This window comes from Phalangium opilio, unplaced genomic scaffold (assembly GCF_054372755.1).
Source record: "Phalangium opilio isolate 3A_F unplaced genomic scaffold, DU_Popi_V2 ptg000026l_1, whole genome shotgun sequence".
Taxonomy (NCBI): Eukaryota; Metazoa; Arthropoda; class Arachnida; order Opiliones; family Phalangiidae; genus Phalangium; species Phalangium opilio.
Genome location: NW_028324157.1, coordinates 2,789,089 through 2,802,756, shown reverse-complemented (window position 1 = coordinate 2,802,756; position 13,668 = coordinate 2,789,089). Strand labels below are relative to the sequence as shown.

Below are 13,668 nucleotides of genomic sequence, written 5' to 3'. Positions count from 1 at the left end.
TGTGAACGTCCGCAGTGGTGATCAACCCAACGACCAGCTTTCCACGTAATTAAGCCGACTCTGACGATCCGGCTCGACGGACCATAAATGTTCGTGAACTAGTCGAATAGGCCTACCGGACAACTTGCGCGGACGACTTGACACGGTAAAAGGTTATAATTAGCCTGGACGCGGTTGTGGTGTCTGACGACAAGAAAGCGAAATTGGTTAACTAAACATAAACAATTTATTTATCTAATGGTAAAAACTAAGCGAAGTGCCCGGACGGCGACTACAAAACCAATCCCCTTTTGATATTAAGTTATCTGATTATATAGTACGAACAAAAAATTAATTCTAAAAATGTAGACTAACAAACAAACGATAAAAAATAGGTTTACAAAATTGGTATCTTTTTTATGTAATATCATTTTTTCCGATCGGAACACCAAGAATAAAAAACCCAACCTTATCCTTGTCCAAAACAGGCCATTTAGAGAGTAATAGATAATAAAACCAAGACCTCTTTAAACAATATTTTTAGATTTGTAAACGTGCAGAGGGCAGGTGTCGTGAAAACCCTTTTGGTGATGCCCTAGTTACGTGTCATTTCCTAAGCCATTCAGTCTATAGTCAAACTGTTTCATCTAAACCTGATCAGTTGAATAACACATAAAATGAGAGCGTTTAGCACTACCAAATGATACTGATAAAAAATTATTGCATTAAAATGTTAAGCTTTGTCCACACTGAACTCGCGCTCGCCTGTTCGCGCCTTCGTCTATTCGCATCTTCGCAACAGATCACTAAAACATTCGCACATCGACGTTGTCCAAAGAGAAAAACGAAACTAATCGCCCCAGTCTTCCTCTCATCTGTGATTGGTGCTTTTCTCGCGAAGTCGCGAAATTCTTGGCCTAGTCGCAAGAAATTTGTATCATCGCGAGGTGACGACGCAAAGTAGCGAAAACCCAATGTGAACAGTAGCGCGATCTTGTAAACAAGCAAAGCGAAGATCGGAACTCCCAAAATGTGTCAGTCTGGACAGGCCTTTAGGTCTACCTCGCAAGAAGCTTCGGAATGTCATCGAACAAGCAGAGTACCGCTGCGAGGAAGCAAATTTCTTCTTGGCCCTCCTTGACAACTAAGTATAATTTAAAACTATATCTCAACTAAATCCTGTTTTTTCAACAATAACTGGTATTGTTATACTTTTCCCCCACCTTTTTCAGTTCGATTTTTAATCATGATTTTCTATTCTTCTTTGTTTTTCAAAATATGTAATATTTTCAATAAATGAAGTTTTGAACTAAAATTGCGTTTACATAGTAACGTTTGCTCGGTAGAAACAAAAGGGATCTTCTGAACTTTACCAAAATAGATGTGTTTTAGGCTTTATGGCGTATAATTTGGTTTAATTACGGGATTTTTAGTGCCATGTGTAAGCGATATGTTTAATCTTGGAAATCGGCTGAAAGTAATAAATTTATCATTGTGACAAAGCTAATTAATTTGAAAGTTTTTAACCATTTTCAGATATAATCGATTGTTATAACCTTTCATTAAAGTTTCATTACATTTGGACCATTAGACCTAAATATATTGTGGATTGAATACTGAATTTACAATTTTGACATTGGATATTATTTATCAACAAGTGCAACAATAATGATGTTTAAACTTCATATGATGTTATTATTTGCTTTTGCGCTTCGAGTTGCAAGGTCTGATCCAGAGACCTGCACTGCCCAAATTTTTTAGGCCCGACCCAAGCCCGGCCCGGGATTTAGCATTTTGAATAAGTCCAAAACCCGGCCCGAGTCCAAGTATATAGTTGGTTTTTCGGCCCGGCCCGTAACATGCATAAACCAAACCCGGCCCGGCCCGACCCATTGCATGAATTGAACAGGCCCGGCCCGTTACACGTAGTGCAGTTGTAATGTTTATACTTTTTTACATAAAATCAATGAATTGAATTCATATTTGCTTTAGCGTCGTGTATTATTCATTTCTTTTGATTGTTGTCCGTCACATTTGTTCTTAGAAGCTTATACACATTTAAATTATCTTTCAGTTGAATTTTGGATTAAATGAGAATCAAGTTCGGCCTGGCCCGAATTTTGGATTAAATGAGAATCAAGTTCGGCCTGGCCCGAATTTTGGATTAAATGAGAATCAAGTTCGGCCCGGCCCGAATTTTGAAAAATGAACAAAAGCCCGGCCCGTTAATTTCCAAAATTTTAAAAGCCCGACCCGGCCCGGCCCGTTACAATTTTCAAAAGTGGAAAGCCCGGCCCGTGCAGCACTGTGGGTATGACCCTTGCTGGCAGGCTGGCTGGGTGGCTTTCCCTCCTTTTTCGCGTGCGTAATTGGGTTTAAATTTTTAAGTAGCGCTTAGAACCATACTTAGGTGGCTTTTGCAACGTCAATGTATTTTATTTATTTAAGAAACTATAAAGATTAGTCATGGTTAGTAGTTGATTACTCTTATTATAAGTTAAAATCAAGAGGTAATTAAATAAATTATTAACAAAGTTTACAGGCAAATTTAAACTTCAAATAATAATTATGGTTTGTCAAAAATTATAAGTGAAAAGAACCTTTCAAACTGCCTGGTGCAATTTATTATTAAGGGTTAATTGAGTAATCAGACGTTAATTGAAAGTTTTTTTTGCGAATTCCAATGCTTCTAATTTTATCTTCAAGCTATCATTTTTGTTTATAAAAAATTGCAACTGAAAATAACCGTAGAAAGTGCTTTGTCGAAGCTATCATTAAGTTTAACAAACGACAATTGAATGATTTTATTGCCAATACTAATTCAAAAAAACTTTCTTTAATATAAAAACAACTGTAATTATTTTTGTTAAAGAATTTATTTTTAGGTCAAAATTATCAGTAATGTTTATGTTAAACCAAAATCACATTAAATTGATTTTATTCATAATCGAAAGGATATTTGATAAAGAAGAAAATAATTCCGCAAAAAAAATTGCCGTAGTCATACCTGTTCTAGCCAGTAGAGGCCGCCGCAAAAGCATAATATGGCAGGGGCCATCTTCTTTGCCAAACGTTTAAAGTGAAAAACTGGTCGATAGACGCTGCAGAAAATATTCTCTAATGGCTCTGTCAAGATTTGATTCAAGTTGATTAAAATTTAGAAAATAAAAATATTTCTGAGCTGGTGACTAAATGGCTTTATCTACCGTATCGATCCTCAATCGAACCCTTCTAGCCGCAATGTACAAGGTAAGCTCTTATTAAAAAAATTTTTGTAAAATTCGTTCTAATTATCAAAATCTACTTGGTTATGCCATACTCTCAAAGCCAACCTCTTTGTGAAGAATGCGTGACATTAATTTCGAAGTTATAAAGAATCAGAATAAACTCGTAGTGTGGCTAATAATCGCTTTTAACATAATGATGGTGTCATAAAACATCCTTGCTCTTTTTATTTTTTCGCTCTTTATAGCTGGAAAACGATTGATCGAACCCCTGTGGTTGGGTGCCCGTTTTAACGGTTTTCCTCTTCATTTTTTTGTGTGACCTGTCGTATTGTATTATAAATAAAGTTCCCCGTATTTCAAATTTCCCGGGAATTTTCCACCAAAAAATTTATTATCGAGTTCACGTCAAATGTGGCGAACTTAATTAATTTCAAATGAAATTATTTTTTTCTCCGACCGACAAATGAACCCCCGAACTTCTTGATCCGAACTCAACGCTTATAGCGTCTTTACTACGCAGACATAATGCATAAGTTGAGTTATTTTGATAAAGTAAAGGATCTTGAAGAGAGCATGGGTGAGCTTGAGATATCCTCTCACCCTCTTCCGGACCCGCCAAGTGAATATCGTAAGTGGTAAGCTAGGAGAATAGATCATCCGCGGGAGACCAGAGAGGAAAATCTTCAGTTCATTTGAGAGAAAGTTGCAAATCTATAAACAAAATCGTACTAGGTTAATTTTGATTATAATCGGGATGATATTTGAAAAGAAACCCTAAAGTAAAATTAAGCCGAGGTTACCTTATAATACTTTATTTATGCTAACCCAAGTCACTAGAGGTTGCGAAAAACGTTAATCTGGCCGGGGCCATCCTGTTCATTCTTAGCCTCTAAATTTTGTGGACTATAATTTTTACTACATCTTTCCTAATAACATGATGCGTAGACGTTAAAGGGTTGCAATCAAGACTTGAGCACCCTCGGCCTTAAAGTTCTGGAAAATCCACCAGCACTGGGAAATAGTTAGCATGGGTGGGTAGAACAATTTCAATCACGTCAAAAAACTTTTGCGACCTTTTAACAACCCTTAGGAAATTTCTGCAATAAAAAGTTTCAGATAACATGAATTTAAGATATGTAGTTTTTTAAACAGTGGCCTCCATGGATTTCATACGAGAAGAATGAAAAGGGAGAAATTTCCGTTTTACAAGGCGCAATGGTCAACCTTTTGGAACACTTTCAGGAAAAACAAAAAATTAAGTAAATATCGATCTAAGTCAATAATCAGGAAACGCACGCTATCACCAGTTGCAAGCCTTAGTACGTGCAGCCAACGGAATTTGATCTAGAATGTAAGGAGTACCAAATACTTCAGTGGTCGTGCTCTTTTTTTATTCGACAACTCAGAGTCAGTCTGGGTGTTGCATGTGGTGCGCAGGTGTTCGGTACTTCCCTGTTAAAGAATATTACCAGATAATTAGAGTATCCTAAGACCGAGTAGCGTCAAGAGACCGAAAATCACATCAAAGTAATCTGTTTTGGATAAAAAGAATGTGAAACCATCAACAAAGAATTACTGAAGGACCGATGGCATCCCATAGAGCCCCATACTAAGCGACAAAACAACAAATTTTAAGCTTGCTATCCTCTTTTCAGCCCGTAAATGGATTGGGGTTATGAAAAATAAGGAGTCAAATGCCGGAGAAAGCTAGCGCCATAGACATAATAAGACTATAGCTGCTCCCTTCTTTAGTACGTTGATTCCCCATCCGGTTTGCTACTATCTGCCCCTAAAGACGAATTAACAGGTTCTTTTAAACTTTCTTCCTCTGCCATTGGTCCTTGAGTATTGTTTTGTTCATGGTGAAACGCTATCATATGTCCGCTTAGTGGAAACTATTTTGAACGGTTTGGGTTCGCATGATTCATTTGGTTCTAAAAACCAATTTCACGCCTGAGTAGTACGTTGTAGACACTAATAGAGCTACCAACGCGCCTATTGGGGACTCGCCGGTTCCCTTTTCCCTTCAAGGTGGTGCTCTTTTAGAGGTAGGGGAGGTGACATATTTGGGGGCAAAATTGACAAATAGGGTGCCATTTCTGGGGAGCCAGGATACCTACCTGGCTGAGAAAGCTAATCGCTTGGCTGGCGCCATTAAACACAAGGGCTATCACTCGTACAACAAATATAGTGTCATGAGGACGCTGTGGAAGGCTGTGGCGGTTCCGGCCCTTACTTATGCGAATGAGGTGCTGTGTCTGAGTGCCACGACGTTTCGCCGTCTCGATCAGGCTCAGTTCTCTGTCGGAAAGGCTGCTTTAGGTGGTTATTTTTTGACTGCCCATGCGGCCGTTAAGGGGGAAATGGCTTGGTCGACCTTCGAGGAGAGGGAGGCCAAGAGTAAGCTGCGTTTTCTGGGGAGGCTTTGGTGTATGGACGACTCACGCCTTGCTAAGCGCGTCTACCTTTACATCCGTGCGATGCCCCGTAAGACTTCGTGGTTACAGCGCGTGGAACGCCTACACGAGCGTTATGGTGCCGGTGTGTCCAGGCGCGACGCTGACTCCCTGCGGGATTGGTACAGGGTTATAGATCGGGTGGTGGTCGAATCTTCGCAGGAACGGTGGAGAATGGAGCTTAGTGGGCATCCGAGTCTAACTCGTTACGCTTTGAAGGAACGGCCGGCTCTTGAGCGGTTTTATTCTAACTCCATCTCGAGTGGTTATCTTTTTTTGGCCAGATCAGGTGCTCTTCCGACTGGCGCCCGCTTATCTCGGGTTTTTGGGAACGCTGACCCTGTTTGTGCCCTTTGTGGGGCAGCGCGAGAGGACGTGGAACACATCCTTATGGTGTGTCCGGTCCTTACTCCCGCGAGGGATTTGTACCGGAAGTTTGGAAATCCGACACTTGAGGATAGGCTGGCTCTTGGGGGTGATTCTGCGAATGGCGTCATTGAGGTCACCAAATTGGTTTTAAGTCGATGGGCGTCCTTACGCCTCCAGAGCTCTTCGTGATAAGTTCTGCATCTCACCAGCATTTGGGTTATTTGGGTTTTTGGGTTTTTGTTTGGTTTATCTTTTGCGGCTGTATAATTTTGTATGTTTATGTATATATTATTTTTTTTGTGACGTGATTCCTTGTCCTTAGCCAATTTGGTTTAGATATTGTTCTTGATTTTTAATTGTCGGTTTATTTTATTGTTACTAATCTTGTATATATATTTTTTTGGACCTGTGAACCCCTTGCGGGTTCCTCCCTGATTCGAAAGGGATTTTGGGTCATTGAAACATTCATTCATTCATATAGGCAATAAGGGAAAACATTTATTATCCAAACAATATTACATTGACGTCAATTTTAGCCTTCTGGGGCAACTCGGTATACAGATATTCTAAAAATAATATTTTAAATTATATGATAGGTTTAACTACGTTGAGCCTTGTGACGGGGCTTGGGGGGAACGCCTACCAAATGGTTCCTTTAATGGTATGATTGGAATGGTTCACAGAAATGTAAGAGTTCCGTTTTTAATCCTCTGAGACAGACTTCATTGATAAAACTCAGTTATAAATACTTTTCTATATACTAAGGCTTCATATTTAATCCCTAAAAATCAATTTTGTTTTCTTCGGGACGGAAAGAATAAAATAGACAGGAAGTATTGAAAAGTATATTTAACAGTTTACAGGAAATAGGTTAAAAATTGGTAGGGTAAGTTATAACATTTGCTTTTTAGTACTTAAAAAACGAAAGCTGTAATTGTTTTTTGGTCAAAACGTCTGTCACGTTAAAATTAAGTTTAATCTCAAACTAAGATAAACGATGTGCAGGAAGTTCATGTTGCTGTCGGTCCGTTTGGTGTGGATTATTATTATAGTACGGTCGTAGATTTCACTAGTCCTGTTTACTTGGATTCGTTATCGATTCTTGTTGGGAAACAACATCCGAGGAGCCCACTTTTTCCATTTTTACACGCACTTAGTGCAACGGTAAGCAGCACTTTTTGAAACTAACTGTTGCATAGAGATATTTTGCACTGGTCGTGTGCGTGTGCGTGTGCTTGTGTGTCTATTTGCGGTTCAACAGTTCACCACTGGCACAGTTCAAGATTTCGGATCATTAATATTTTCAATCCCCCAAAGAAGAGTTGTAGTAGCTTGAAGCTTCAGCTAAGAGTTTTCTTCGAGTTTTCACTACTAACAAACTAGTAGTATATTTCAACTCATCAACTATGTGAACCGGTTACGATATCATATCGGTATCGGCACTGATACTCGGTGTTTCCTGATAGTATCGGATCAGTTAAGTTTAATATGATACGAAACTGATACTCGTTTAAAATGCTTTAGATGGCGATACATGAAATTTTTAGTTCTTTCAGTAATGTGTTGATGGTGATACGTGATATTATTCTGGAAATGCTGCTAAACGCGTTAATCAAGGCCTGTGCGCTGTAGTTTCGATGGGGCGACTATTAAGAAACGCAACTTCTTATTTTATATTTTAGCACGAGATGGCATCGCAAGCTGGGCCGAAACGCGCCCGAAAATGAATATCTCTAATTTCAAGCTTGCGAAAATGAACATTTGAAGTTCCTTAAGTCCAGAAAACAGTGCTCTCGTGTGAGAGAATTCAGAAATAAAAATCGGCGCCGCGCTCAGGCCTTGATTAACGTAGGCAACGCTCAACTTAGTAGTATAATTCATGAAATTACAATTTAAATTATTTTCTAGTTATTTTCTAGTATTTTTAATACATATGTAAATGGCACAGTCCGACTAAAACATCGGATTTTTTGGGTCATAGTGAGTAAATATCGGTATCGATCGGTGTCGGTTCCTGTTTTCACCCGTATCTGTCGGTATCGGGTTAAGCCGGGTATCGGCCATCTCTAGTAGAAATTTTTTTTTGTCTGCTATTTCAACCTAGTCTTAATATAAAAGTTAAATCAATTTTATTTCAGGTTTGGCTCGTTCTTTCTTCACTGTTGCTTATTTGTATCACATTATACGCCTTTTTTGGGCATTATGCATATCCAAGATCAAAAGTACAAAACCTTTTTAGTAAGGCATTCATGGTATTTATGGCGCCTTTGTTAAATACAAGTGAGTGTTCCATACGTGTTATTTATTTTTTCAAGTTTATATTTAAATTATATCGAAAATGTTAGGCTGTACAGAATTGGAGAGGGTAGGCCAAAGACGGAGTCAACGAGTTTTAATAACGTTTTGGAAATTTGGTTCCCGATTCGTATGTTTGGCGCTCTCGGCTCTCTTGCTTTCCGCTCTAATCGTCACTAAACCAGGAGATTTCATTAAATCATTTCAAGATTTTGAAAGATATCCTGAATCAATACCTTTAATTGAAATGGGCACGACTTTTATTACCTTAATAAAGGTAGAGAATTACAAATTATTTCAGCTTTGGCTATACGGGACTTACGAGGTTACCGCCCCCTTTTCGGAGAGTTGGTCTGTCAAGACTACGGAGCGCGTTCGACGACAGGGAATGTTAGCCACTAACTAAAGGCTGCCGACAGGTTATGTCAGGCCCCACGGAATTACCTCTCGTAAATTCCGTATAGTTATGGAAGTCAAAGAATATGGCTGCCACACTCTTCCACTTTTGTCACTATTTCCAAAGTTGTTTTTCATTGCCGGACTATACTATAAGTAGGGTCAATAAGAGTCTCCCACCCCAAGCACTGTGGAAGGCAGGGGCGGTGCGAGCGGTGTGAGGGGGGGGGAGTCGATGACGCCAGTGTCGCTGGAATTTTCGAGAAGTTTAATTTTATCACAAACACTAAGATAAGATAAGGGATAAGAAAAATAAAAACTGGCAATTCAAATCAGTTTAATTCTAGTGTAGTTTAAAAATTAATTTCTTAATGCTGATAAGATAACGGGGATATCTCGGAGAAAAATAAATCAATACAGTAGTGGTATGTTATATACCAAAAAATTCAATATAGACAAAGGTTGAAAACACTCTTTTTGAAATGAAACGTGTTCGCTTCTCAGGGTGCATAGTGCATATAATACCATATGAAGATAGGGTCAATTATGACGCAAGAAATAAACGATACTTCAATATGTTAATTAGATTAAAATTCGAGCCATTAATTTCCCACGTATTAATAAAATGGCGAATAAAACATTCCCCGAGTGAGGGAAATCCCAATGTGTGAAACCTATTGTGCCTGTTAGCGTGATTAGAACCCAATCATACCCTAGAAGAAAGTCACGTGACAATACAGTATAAAAGACGAAGTCAGTTTGAGGATAAGACATTCTACAACTCTTCAAGTCCTCCTCCGAGAATTGCTCCTGAAGTCATCCTACAGAAATGGACCCAGTCAAATTGTAAGTACTAATTTTCTTTCATAATAATATAGTTAAGCCTTGTCGAGGTCCTCACCTCTAAATGTATTTCATGCACAGCTTTAGGGATAACTTCAACATGTTCGAGCTTTCCGGTATCACACCACCTGCACCCTTTCAGGAAACTGAATATAGGACAAGCCCATCCATTAAATTAGAAAACACCGTCAGACGTAATAACTTGAGATTAATAGAAGAATTTGGAGATATCGGACGGAGTAAGGATTTAGGTAAACCCGGAAAAACTACGGGAGAAGATATTGTGATATATCCTTTACCGAACAGGGTATATAATAGAGACGGCAGATTATATTACATATTGCAATACGTTAATGGGCCTGATTTAAACTTCGGATTGAAACATTTGGCAATGTACAAAGTACTAACTAGAACGGTTCAATTACCACCAGGGTCTACAATAGACACTTATGCTAGACAGTTCCCATGTATCATAAATAATAAAATGCATCGCTTCGAATTGAAAGAATTTGAAGACGCTACCTACTACGCGCACTTTGTACATATCACACCCCACAAAATGTACAAAACACCGAACCCAACTATTTGTGAACTAGGGAGTTGCCATCCCCGCAACGAAGAAAAGTGTAAATTTCGGACATTCTGTTATGGGGGATATAAGTTTCATTGCCCATACCAGTACTTAAGAGTTCTAAACTTAGCTCTACACATGTGTCTATTTATGGGTTTTAAAACTAACAAAATGGTTAGAAAAAATTATAAAGACAAAAACGATATGGCAGCGCATTATCTGTTTAAAGCTATGCTCATTTGCAAACTGGCCGAGTGTCTTTACAACAACACCCATAGTTTAATGTTTCGCGAGATTCATCGCCACATGAGATCCAATAAGACCTACACTTATTTTGCAGACTTTCTGTAGGTGTCCCCGTTTGTTCGAATTGTACGTTAAATGAATAAAAATAAATGTTAACTCCAAATTAAAGAGCTGTTTTTATTTGTTGGTAGGTCTTATCTTATAATATCATAAAGTAAACTAAGTTTTTTCAAAGTTATTGTTTGTTTAAACGTTTTAAACTAAATAAGGATATTAGCCTGGTGTGTGTGTAAAATATCTTTACGTATTGAAAATCCACTTTTAATTAACCTTCATTTATTATTATTATTAATTTCAAAAATATGAAAAAAAAGAAAGAAAAGGAGAAACCGTAGGACAGCCAAAGGTAGATACATTTACGTACAAGTTAAAAATGAGATTTTTCGTAAATTTATCCACCTCTGTAGAACACGGGATAAAACTCCACTAATTGAGAATAAATATATACATTTTAAATTTAAATTAGTTAAAATTAGAAATTCCCTTGTGGGCGGGTTGATGTGTGGACGGTTCGTCTACGTTGGTTGTCCTCCACCCTCCCGCTGATCCATGAAGCGATGAATGTCACGTTCCTCCTGACTTGATAGAACCGGAAAGTCCTCCACTTCCTCGTGGTCCATGATACGATGAATGGCTCGTTCCTCCTGACTTGTTAGATCCGGAAAGTCCTCCTCTACCTCCCCCTCCTCTCGGGCCAATACGTCAACACCTTGGAAATGTTCACGCATGTGTAAAATGGTCTCATTCTGGCCATTGAACCATTTGTCGCAGATGTGACATGCGACCCGAGGATGTGGGGGAGTGTCATCCAGCGTGATGCCTTCGGCACTCTCCATGAGCTCGTTCAGCGTACGATTCCCATCGTCAGACAGTTCACAAAGATTTTGAGATGAAAGCACCGACGACACACTACGGATGCCGTCGTAAGGGACACCAAAAACAGAGGCTGGACTGGGGAGAATAAGGTCGGGAGTGGGATGGGTAAGTTTTGGCCTTTTGGCCTCGGGAGGGGTGGAAGGGGTCAAACGGTTTTCCCTACTCATAGCAAGAGCTTCCATGCGGTTCAACTCTTCCATACTTAAAGAGATGTGGCTCAACTCCTCCATACTTAAAGAGTCATCAGAGAAATTAAGGGATAACCTGCTAGGGTACTCGGTAAAGTATGGAGCCAGGGGGATAGGGGCGGAGGTTGAGGGAATAGAGGTGGAGGTTGGTGGAGGTGTAACGTGTGGGGGAATAGGGGTGGAGGATGAGGGAATAGAGGTGGGGGTTGGTGGATCTGTAACGTCCGTGAGGGAAGGGGTGTCGGAGCTAGAGCTAGATTCGGAGCTAAATCTAAATCTCAGCATTGTACGCTTTTTAGGAGCAGTTTCCAAGTGCCGGGCTGCCACGTGGGCAGTTAAAGTCGTATGTCTGGTGAAACTCTTAGGGCAGTGCGTACACTGGTACATAGCTCCCTCGTGTTTCTCTCTCTTATGTCTCGTTAGGTCCCATCTCCTCACGTACTCACGCTCACAAATGTCACACTTAAACATTTTCAAAACTACCTCTCAAAGGCAAAAACTAACTCTCAAACGCAAAAAAAATAACTCTCAAAGACAGAACTTCTAATAGATGTTAGGGAACAGTCGGAAAGTCGTCCAGAGTCAGGAATAGAAAATGATTATTTCTAGTGCACACCAGGGTTTTTATACTCTTGGCGTGATAAAATGACCATATGAAATTCCTCCATCTTTGGGCATGAGGGGCTATGACTAAATAAATATTTTGCACTATTTGGGAGATACAGTATGAACTATGCTCTTAGTGTTTCCCCAACAAATATTTCCGCAATTATCTGATACACATTAAACTTTAAAGGGTTTAATAGGCTTCATTTGCTCACACATTTCAAACCATAAATTGGAAATACGTTTTTCCCCATTTGAAATGTTTGCGTTTAGAAATGTGGTTGCCATATTTTCTATTCACTATCAAATTGGAACGTTCAAACATTTGTTGTTCATTTTCCCGGAAAGCATGTGAAAGACACCAAATTTAATTTCAAAATCGGTACTCTTATCAGATCGAAAGTTCGACTTTTCAGAAAGTTGGGAGTTTTAATTTCCATATCATTTCAAAATCTACTTTTATTAATCTGCTTTAAAAATACATATATTTACTTTTATTCACCATTTAATATTAAATTTTGAAACATTTGAATAGAGGGTTTATCACCCATCCACGGCCCCTTACAAACACCTCCCATTTGGATGGTTGTAGTGGTGGAGGGAAGGCATATCCACCCTCCCCTCTACACCACTTGACGATGAACTCATTCTTCTCTCCACTCCTCCTCCTCCGCTTACTTCCGACTACGTCTTGTCCAGCTCCCGGTTCCCGAACAAGTATCCAATCGTGTGGTCCGTACCCCTCGGTTGCACCATCGCACCTTCAAGATCACCGCCCGGGATTACTTCCAAGGTGTCGAAGTAAATCTCCGGGCGGAGAACATCCATTACGGGGAGTCCATTTCGAATTCTGGTAATACAAATAAACGGAAATTTATGTTAGAAAATGTGAAGTATTATTACTTTATATGCAATTATATCATAACCAAATTCACCACCTTATGCTGTATGTTCTTATAAACTCTAACTTAAAATTTGCTATACTCGGGATATAGAAAATTTACGCACCTCTTAACCACAACACGACCAATCATCTCTTCGCGGCTTCGTAAATTTGTTCTTGGGGAAGGATGATACTAAAAGAATAATATAATTTTTTGTTATTACTATGTATGTCTATACAAATCTTGAATTTTATTCACCCCTTATATCCACACATTTATATGATATAATCGTATTATATTCATGTAAATCATACAAATTTAATAGTAAAGAATAGTGAAACCTCAGGGGATGATAACTAGAAATTAGAAATATATACAATCAGGTACTTACATGAGAGGTGGTGTCCATTTTCCCTCGTGGTCGTTTCCCGATCAAAAATACCCTTCGACTCTCAAATGCAAAAACTAACTCTCAAAGACAGAACTTCTAACAGATGTTAGGGAACAGTCGGAAAGTCGTCCAGAGTCAGGAATAGAAAATAATTATTTCAAGTGCACGCCGGGGTTTCTATACTCTTGGCGTGATAAAATGACCATATGAAATTTCTCCATCTTTGGGTACGAGGGGCTATGACTTAATAAATATCTTGCACTATTTGGGAGATACGCTAT

The 13,668-nt window shown here is 39.0% G+C and overlaps 1 long non-coding RNA gene across 1 annotated transcript; it reads right to left on the bottom strand.

Moving 5' to 3' along the window:
* Positions 1-12,912: 12,912 nt before the first annotated feature.
* Positions 12,913-13,416, bottom strand: LOC149691202 (uncharacterized). The gene is made up of 3 exons (XR_016383589.1): positions 13,388-13,416; positions 13,121-13,188; positions 12,913-12,962 (listed from the first exon to the last, which is right to left on the bottom strand). It is a non-coding gene; the product is annotated as an uncharacterized LOC149691202 (long non-coding RNA).
* Between the last annotated feature and the right edge of the window lie 252 nt (positions 13,417-13,668).